This window comes from Thalia democratica, chromosome 7 (genome assembly GCF_965202585.1).
Source record: "Thalia democratica chromosome 7, ktThaDemo2.hap1.1, whole genome shotgun sequence".
Classification (NCBI taxonomy): domain Eukaryota; kingdom Metazoa; phylum Chordata; class Thaliacea; order Salpida; family Salpidae; genus Thalia; species Thalia democratica.
The window spans coordinates 15,919,919-15,930,889 of NC_139171.1; positions in this window are offsets into that span (position 1 = coordinate 15,919,919).

The following is a 10,971-nucleotide window of genomic DNA, read 5'->3' on the forward strand; positions in this document are numbered from 1 at the left end:
CTTAGATATAAGAGATACAATATTTTTAAGATTCGTAAAACAGTTTCATAATAAGTATTCAATGGAGTTTTTTTTTAATAACTGTTATAAAATTAAATTATGAAAAGTCATATTTATGAAAATTCATCAAGGGTATACGTATAATGTTTAAACTATTTAGTTTGTTTTTATAACTGTTTTTAAGATTGATGAAGTGTTTAAAAAAATTATTTGTTAACAGCTTCAAATCAGCCATTGATTGACAATTTGCCTTGATAAACTATTTTAGTGATAATTTGTGATTTTCAAAAAAAAAAAACTATTATAAATAAATGCTTTTAGTGTTTAAAAATGATGCTATTATTTAATTGATTTAAGTGCTAAATTAATACAATGTACTAGATTATAACTTAAATTGTCTATCTTTCTATTAGGTTAACAACGCATTATAAATACTTAAAAAGTAAAGAATAATCCATCATACTTAAAAAGAAATAAATACATAACAGATCACACTATTTAAAAAGATTTGTACATTAGCTTCAAAGATTACTGTTTTACTATTCCTGATCAATAGTATAATACTAAACAGTTTTTTATTCTAGTTGTATTATTTTTAACTGTTTAAGTGTATTACATTGTGTTTAAGTTACAGTACACTTGTATAAAAAGAGGATTTAAACTACTTTTGTATACAGTACTGATTTCGTTATACTCTAACTTCTATGTTTATATATAAATATATATCGTACCACACAATGTATTCCATAATTGACAAATGTTTAAAATTTTATTGCATCTAAATTTTTAAAAGATATTAGTAAAATTTTAATAAACTTGTTGATTAAGCAGCAAAAATATTTTAATTTTATAAAAGAAAATTAGTAAATTGTTTCTAGTAACTATTTAAAACATGTATAGCTGATATTAAACGTTTAATAATTTGTTTTCTCATGAATTTTAAAGTCAGATATAAAATTGTTCTTTTTATGATTTTTGTCTATAAGTTAAAAAAATCAAGCTTGTAACAATACAACAAGTTTATTTTGAAAAAAAAGCATACCTGTATTGTTAAGACATCATTTTATTTATATCTAGAACTATTTAAGGCGTATAAAATGACTTGTGGGTACACAACAACGACATCATCTGGTACATTTACAGTCTATAACAGAGAGCTAACCAAATGTGAGGCGAAGAAGTTTTGTCGTGATAAGGGGCACATACTTGCCCCAATCACCACACTAGAGGACAAAACTGCGGTACTCAAGCTCCTGAACCCAAGATGCGACATTCATAAAGGTGGTGAAACTTATCTGATTGGACTCGATGTTACTCCTTGTGGTAAGTCGCAAGAAAGGACTTTCACTAACGGTCAATTGTACAAGGAGAGTGTTCATGGCCATTTGTATGAGGATTACAACGATCCCGATACCAAATGTCCAATGGTTATTCTTGACAGTGTTGTTAAAACGTTAGAAATCGGTCTTGAGCCTCAATGTATCTCTCAGAGGGCAAGGTTTTTGTGTCTTGATCAGTCAACTGCTTATGCATCACCAATTATAAAAGATGATGACCAGCATATCAAGTTAAGCACTACTCAAGCATCAGTCGCAGTAGTGGGAATTTTTGTTGTTGTTGGTTGTCTTGCATTTGCGACGGTAAAGTTTTATAAGGAGAAGAAAAAGTTAGAAAAACAGGTACTCAAAAATGAAGCTGTTTACTAAAACATTATTTTGTTGTTTTGTTTGTCGCATACTTTTAATTGTGCGTTAGATATATTTGTAAGATTAGTAAAATATTTACTTCAGTATATCGAGTTTTATACACTAACTTAAAACATTATTTCTAACACTTTATATGTACATGACAACCAAACTCTACAATATCTAAAATGTTAATTAAGTTGTTTAAATCGTTAATGGTTGTTAGAATAAACATTGACTGTTTATGTTACAGAGTTATATTTATTAATAATTTTGATAGCATATAGTTCGAGCTTTAAACCATACATAGAAAAAAAAGATTTATCAGTTAGTTTAAGCAACATTATATCATCAATCTTGTTTTAATTTTTAAGGTAAAAAAATATTTAAGAGACAGACTAGTCTTAAAATACTAACTAATGTATAACAAAGCTTCTTTAAGAGTGTAAATTATATCTGTAAAAAAGACAATATTACGACTAAAAAAGTTTTTAAAATTAAAAAATATAATAATTTTACAAAAGTTGCAGTAAAATTAGACTGTATGTACTTTAGAGCTTCAAACAAAGTATAAAAATAAATTATTAAAAAAACATTGAGAATGAAGTGTTTTATAGTAAAAATTAGTTTTATTATTACTTTTATTATTAATAACATTTAGCTAATTGACAATTTGATGGTAGTTACTTATTGTTTTTAATTGTTTAAAGCTTGACATCAATTAAAAACCTTTAACTACTCGGAAATAACAGCTATGTTATTTTTCTGGGGTGAAAATTTCCAACAAAGGACTGAACAGTATTTTTAGTTGGTCATTTGTTGTTGGTAAATCAAAAAGAAGCTAATTAGCTTTAATTTAGCGTAAAAACTAGTAAATAAGCAACTGTTTTTAATTAAATTAGGCAATTAGTAACAATTATTGAAAACAAAACTAAACTTAAGTTAAACAAAACAAACTCGTCGGAATAATTTTCTATTTACAAACTAATGCAGTTTATGAAGATTAAACTTTGGAATTTTCAAATTTTAGTTTTAACGTGTTATATTTAAAGTCAATACAAAAGCTAATCGATATAAAAGTAATTTATCTTTTATACATTCATGGTCAAGTAGCTTTAACACGTCATTTCAAAAATATTTAGTTTATAAGAATTTAAGATAAATTTTGTTCACTTCAAAATCGTTTCCCCTCATTGTTTAATTTAAAAAGAATGCTATGCATTTGAGAAAATTAATATTTTTTGTATTTCAAAATAAGTTATTGAACAAACCTTTAGTAGCAAATAATAAGAAAAAAATTATTAATTGACCTAAAATAAATGTATATACTTATTTAAAATTCGTTAGAAACATTTTGAATATAAAAACTACAAACTATTTTTAAGTAAAAATAAATATGAATACCAAAAACAAAACGGTTTTTACTTTTTAAATATAACATTTTCTTTTTTTATTTTATCTTTTAAGTTATTTTTAATATATATTTCAAAAATATCTAAAACTAATTTTAACTAAGTATTTTTGAAGCTTTGTGTAGAACGTTTTTTTCTGGTATATAAATAGCAATTAAACTAATAGCTCTTTATTAGCAGTTTTTTTGCACAATATTTAAAAACTTTTATTCAATAAATAAGTTTATTTAATTACAAACATTTTTTTTAAACTATATTAGAGTCCAACAATGAATTTTTTTTATCTTAACCTTTAAAATTTTTTGAACATTGTTTTGCCCCCTAACTTTTTATGATAAATGATCTCCAGTGTCGTTACCAAATATAAGATAAGTTACATTCTATAACCTTTTTAAATATAAAATGTACCGTAATTTTATTGTTGTATTTATTTGGTGTTCGAATTACAGTCACAAAAACTTAGATATGTAAAGCGTAAAAAATGCTGTAAGTAAGGCATGCTTAAAATTGTACTTATTTTCATTATATGTTTATAAGTTAAAGCGCGTTTTATAAGAGTTTTAAAATTTATAGGGTCAACATAGTTTTTATTAAGTGTAAATAAACACAGTTTTTGAAAATATTGAGAACTATTGACTTAAACATTATTGTTTCGCATAAGCTTAAGTGATCTTTTGTTTTTCTGTTAAGCAAATTAAAAAAAAAATTAACGTTTGATTGTAATCTAAAGTTTTTAATTATTTACAGATGTAAATTATTCTTTCTCGTTATAACAGGTAATTTCTTACATTTTTTGCTTATGAAGACTTCTTAAAATGGAAAAAGGGCACCGAACAACTTCTAAACTTTTATTTGTTATCTTGATTGTTTTACAACCTCTACCTTTGTTGACAGGTAAGGTATTAGATATTTTGCATGTAAATTGATAAAAAAAAATAACTAACTCGGAAAATTATCTATTTTTATAGTTAAATTTTTTGCAATATGGCTATAGTTTAGAACATTTAACGTTAGCAACGGATTAGAACAACTTTTTCTTCTAACCAGATGGTATATGTAAACTGTCAAAACAAGTTGGTGTTGAAGTTTATGATCTCAACAGCACAACTGCTTTGCATTCAAGCAAAGTGTGTGAAACAGATGTGGCAAATCTAAACGACCAAAACTATGAAGAGTTTAAAAACTACATAACATGCAGATTTAAGAGTTCGAATACTCATAAAAAACGATTTTACCGATTGAACTACAAAAGCGAAAGTAATGCATCGAAAAACGACAAAATGTTCGTCTACACAGCCTACGGGAAAAAGTTGATCAAAAAAAAATTACCCAATGATTATGTTTTGTCCACTGTCAGTTCAATATGTAGAAGAAAACCGCCACCATATATACTAAGAAACTGCCTAATAGTTTTATCCATCGTAATTATACTATCAATTTCAATAATCTATTTCAAGTATGGAAAACGTATAAACGTTAGTTTGACTTAAAAATTTTTTAAACGCACTAAGAATGAAATAAGCAAAATTTTATCTTAACCCAGCTTTAAACAATTATAAAATTTTAATAACGATAATTTAGTTTACATTAAGGATGGGCGTTGAACCATATGTTATTTAATATCAAGTATCTATTTAACTACAAAATTAAGTTGTACTTCATTTTGACTACAAACTATTAAACGTTAAATTTCAAAAAAAAATATTTCGAAATATTTTTTTTTCAGCGGCTCCTAACAGTGAATGAAGTATTTGACAAGGTTTTCTGTTTCAGTGTTAGTGTAATGTATAATTACTATAATTTTTCGTTAACTTGGCTTATTTATCATTTTTTAATATAAAAGTCAAGTTCTAACACTATTATAGCGGAAAATGCAAAAGCTAGATATAATATTTTTAAGTAAAATCGAAATTGAAAACAACTTATATAAATTGTTTTTTATTTTTAGAGCAAAACATCATAAGCTAATACTATTATTCTAAATTTTCGAATATTAAGCTTACTAAATAACACATGAAATTATAAAAATCTAATAGATACTTTAAGTACATTTTTATACATATTATTTTATCTACCTAGTACGTTTTTGAATAAAGAGATGTTGTACAGCGAAATAAAATTACATAAACTTTTAAACTAGTTCTTTTGGTATTACTATTTAATGTTTTACAAATAACTATATAATTAAAATGCAAATATAAATGTAATAAAATTTCTGTTTTAAGAACGCCATTGTGGATATCCTAAACTTAATTAAACTTTTTTATATATTTATTTAAATACTAAACCAGTAAAAGTGTTAAAGATTTTTGTGGTTACTATTCGCATAACTTATTAAGCCCTCTATAAAAATTACAAAGTATCAATTATTGTTTGATACTTTAGCAGAAATTTAAGCTAACTGTTCAATAATTTACGTGTCTTGTTTCATTTTAATTTAATTTGGCGAGATTCTTCAATGATGTTTTGTTTATTTAAACAGCTTGGAAAGTTAAGAGATTTCGAGTATGAAGGAGTACTTGGCAGTGTAAGTTTATTAGTTTATTTATTTATTTAATAACAAAAAAGTTTTACATAGGTATATATAATTTTTTAATCAATTATACTAAACTTAAAAAATACTTTTGAAAATGTATGTTTGTGATATAAGTTGTGTCATTTCTTAATGAGTTTTATGATAAGAAAAATTCGGAAGCTTTAACTTTAAGTGGAAAAAACTAAGTAAAAATATATTTATAAAAGTAAAGTGGTGTTTTAATTTTTAGGGTTCCTTTGGAGACGTGGTAGAAGCGTTTGACCACAAACTCAAAACTGTTGTAGCGTTAAAACTACTGTATAATAAAGATCGCAAGTAAGAAAAAATTATATTTACACGATCAGTTGTTATTTTTTAACTAAAAAATATAGTTGTTACAAAGTTTAAAAAACATCTGTAAAAAAGTAAAATTTAACGATTAGCTTTTAATAAACTGTATTGATAACAAAACTACTGTCTAATTCTTGAAACCTTTACAAATTGTAATTTATTTTATATCTTGTCTATGACACTGAAGAACACTTACGATAAAAAGATAGGAGACAACATAAACACTTTAAATTTAATACATTTCTAAATAAAAATATCGTTATTAAAAAACATTAGCTAGTTTATTTTGTTAAACGCTTTTATGACATCATATTGCTTCGATGTTAATGTAAGCACCTAAAAGTGTTTAAATAAAATTAACCTACAAATTAGTTGTTAAATTACTTAATGTTGACTTTAGTAAAAAATATATTCCTTTATATTTTGCCGTACTAAAATTTTACCTAATTTGTCTTGTTCTTTGCTTTTCAACTTTTATACTTATACTTTAAATACTGTTTTAAAACCTTTTTGCGAAATTTAAGTATATTTGTTAATGCTTTTCTAACAAGTTAAAAGCATTAAATAAGTGTTTAAAGTCTATAAACATTCTATTGTATAACAAACACGTAGACATATAAGAACAACTTTATATGATATACAATTTAGTTAAGCATCATTAGGTTATAATAACTATCAACAGGCCGAATAGCGAGCTAAGCAAAGAATTCACAACACAGACACAAGCCATGCATAGCAATGTAGTGCATGTGTTTGGTCCTTTTTCTGTTAGAAGAGGTCGTCAAACAAGGTTTTTATTTTAACTTTTATAATAAAACATTACCATAGTTTCTATACAAATTTTATAATTCATATAAATCAATAAACAGTATTTAATACTTTTTAATTTATTTTAATTTACTAAGAACCTAAATTTTAGCTTTTATGTTTTCCAATTTTTATCATTTTTTAAAACCTTAAAGGCTATGGCTAAAAAGAAGCCGAATGGACTTTTATAACGATTTCCGATCAGGTAAGAGTATCACATTTTGCTATTATGAAAAAAAATGTTTTTAAAGCACTTATATTTTTATAACTTATATGTTTGTAGTTTTTTAAACTTCAACTAATAACCTATTTGAAAAGTCTTGTTTAATTTTATTTTAAGTTTAATAATGTAGTTTTTGATAACGCAGGTTTTTTATTATGTATTATTGAAATTTATTTATTCTTTTTGAGCTTTAAGTTAATTAAGTTTTAAGGTTTTCATTAAACTATAGTTTATACTAGTTTAAGATGTTCAACAAAACACGAAAAAAAAATTAATAAGTTTCAAATTAATGTTTAGATTCCATTCTAATAATAAAATCTGAGCTAGGAAGCTCGGATTTAAAGAAAGAACTTGATAAGTTCAATCAACGATCACCCCGTGCAAACTTAAAAATCGCGCTTCAAGTCCTTCGTGGTTTGGTCTTCATCCATGATAAAGACATTATCCACAGGGACTTGAAGCCGAATAACATTTTTAAAGTTGGGGGTGAGTGGAAGATAGGTGATTTTGGCCAAGCTAAGCAGAGTTAGTTTGAATTAAAATGTAAAAACAAAAATAAAATGTTCAATAAATTGTAAAAAAATTTGTTTTCTTACTCTTTTAATTTCAAATGATATTTGATATTTAACAAACAATGATTCAAATTTTTTTATAGATATGAAATGTTGACCTAGTTTCTTTAGTGCTTGTAAGTAAATAATTTTAAATTCGTTTAGTTATAGCGAGGCTGGAAGAGCCTGGACATTCTGATGATCGCGGCACCCTCAACTTCATGCCCAGTGAACAAGTGAGTTGTGTGTGAAAATAGTTTATAAAAAAGTTATTAAAATATATAATAATATTTAAATATACTATATTCTTTATTATTATCTATAATACTTTATTATCTATAATAAAAAGATGTAGGACTGGTTTGTTTTTATAGATAATAAGTACGGATTTAAATGAAAAATACTTTAATCAATTTTATCACTAACTAGCTTACACAGAAAAAAACTTTAAGTAAGAAACAGTAAAACAAGTAAGTACTTGATATCTTTTAAACATTTTTCAATTTGTTTATTAAAAAACAATTTATATAAAGCTGTTTTAACAGGTGCGTTCGCCGTACGAGTACAACAAAGAAGTAGACATTTTCGCGATGTCTATCATCTTTTCTTTGTTGTTTTCGTATACGGACGCCGGCGTGAACTACCAGAACGAGATCACCAACATTCGAGGAAAGAATTTGAGTCGAAGAATTCCTCGTATACTGGTTAGTTGCTTAAGCAAAATAATACTTTAAAAAAGTATTTTTTTAATTGTTTTAAATACTTATAATCGACTATATTACATATTTTAGTTCTTGAAAAGCTGAAAAAGTTATAAAAGATGTAATAAATGTAGCAACTAACAAAAAATACGAAGTCAAAAACTTTTTGTCGTGTTTATAAATCACAGCTGCTTTAAAATAAAAAAAAACACATGTTTTTATACTTTTTTTTAAACAGAGGCAGATGATACTCAATGGACTTAACGACGATGAACCATCTAGAAGGTCTTCTGCAGTAAATTTCGTGGAAAGAATCAATATGGCTTTGGGGAGGCAGTGATGATGGTGTTTAAACCAAGTTTGTGTTATAAACAAGTTTTTGTGTAAAGGTTTATAAACAAATTTTATAACTATATGTTAAAGTATAGTATCTCAAACATGTTTCATTGTACAAGTTGAAACTTGAATTTTTGTCTAAAGTTTACAATTATATGTGTATAAAAATATATTGTTTAAAGAATTACAACTATTAGACAAACAAATGTTAAAAATCTATTTAAAATTATAGTATCACACTTATGTTTACTGTAGTCTTAAAAAGTAAAAAATATTTTTATATAGAATTTTATTAAATACTTTAGTCACAAATAGTTGTTTTCTAAGTAGTTTTTTAAAAATTGTAATGTTATTAAGATTTTTTGTTTTTTTTGTTTGCTTGAAATTTGGACTTATTTTTTTTTTTTGATTAACTGTAGTTTTAAATTTTTAGATTTAAAGCTCAATATAAAGGCTCCTAAACATTTGTTTTAAACTTTAGTGCTCAGCTAATCCTAACAAAAGCTTTTAGTCTTTTCTTAATTTCACAATTAATTATTTGGATAAAAAGCAGCATATCTTTGCAGACTGTTCAGAAATTATTTTTACTTTTTTACTAACACTTTTTGCATGCTTGTAAATGCTTTAGAATACTAGTCGTTATTTTTAAAATATTTGTTTACTCTGCGTTTTACGTTTAAAAATTTTTAGCATGCCTTTATTTTTTATTTTATCGTGTTAACTAATAAAAAAAAGGCAAAACTTTTTGTTTTCATTTTATAACTTTTACTATTTAACATTAGGTAGACATTAAAGCTGTAGAAGCTGGTTATTATTTCATATTTGTTGTAATAATTATCCCTCTCTACAAATACTATTTTAATTCTGTTGATAGTATGGTGAAAAACAAACATCTAACGCAATTTAATTTATGAAACATTGCTTCACCAGTACGAGAGTAAGTTGTGAAAGAAGAAGTTTGAGAAAGTTATACGTCATTTTTATGTTGACGTAATTTTATTGACGCAAGAACATAGAATTTCACTTTAAGCGTTATACTTTTTAATACTTTCTAGATGTTACAATGCCGTTATATTAAAATAAAAATCGTTATTTGTTATTTCTATAATTATATCATTATATAATTTTGATTTAACTTACTCAGTTTGACTTTATAAAAATTAGATTAATAAAATTGTGGTAAAAGAACAGAAAAGAGTTCTTTAACTATTTTTTTTTACAAACTAATTTAATAACGCTTTTACTAAAGGTTTTAAAAATTGATTTAAATTTAAAAAATACAGCTAATATTTGTTATTTAAGTTACAACTTTTAACAACAGTTGCTAAAGTTATTCAACATCATAAGCATTAAATAGTAAATCTAAAATGAATTACAAAAGTTACGAAAATTGCAACATAGAGCAGTTAACTATTTATTTAAAAACTTTAAAAAAAAATAAGCATATTAGATATGGGTTTTGAATAAGCAACAAAAATATAAATTTTAGTAGTAGTTATAATAAAAAAACAGAAGATAATGTAAACAAATTAGTAGTTAAATCATACAGAAAGCTTAATTAATGAACTTAATTATTTACAAAAAAGCTTTGCGTACTTAGAAAACCCACAAGCGTTTTATAAAAGTAAAGACTATAAAAATTTTCAAGAATATAAGTTATATTTTAATAAAACTTAAGTTTATTATTAACAATCACAATCAATGTAGTTAAAACAAGCCAAGTAAAAAATAATTTTACCTCTTTTTAATTCAATCTAACATTTTTGTAAATAGATTTGAGTTTTATTTTTGTTTATACTTAAATTTATAAACTATTTTCTTTATTTTAATAAAATATTTTAAACTTAAACTATTTAAAACCTAAGGAAACGAAGATCGATAGGAATATTGAATTTTTTATGTAATAAACTTTATTAAACTGTGTAAAAAACAATCAATTTTATTAGATATCTAAATTTTTTCTCAGCCTATCGACATATCAATCATTAGAAAATTTTATTCACGTCTAGTAACTTTCTATCTAAGTGGTTTAAAAAAACTTTTAAAGTATTTTTCTGAGTTCTACATAATTGTTTTTATTTTATTTTATTACGTACTTTTTAAAGATCCTTAATATCACTTACAAGTTTTTTCTACAATAAAAACTCTATAATAAAATAAACGGAGTCATTTTGAAAAAAACAAGTTAAAGGTAAAATTTTAAATTAGTTGAGAAAAATAAAAATCTTTAAAGCAATTTTTCTACGTTTTTTAGAATACACTTTATTTAAATGTCAACTAAAAAAAGTAATAGCTTACACTATAAATATCTTTTTTAATGAAACTTTTAGATATTAATTTAATGGTATGTTCAACAATTACGAGCCTCTTTTATTCAAGTAAGTAGTTCA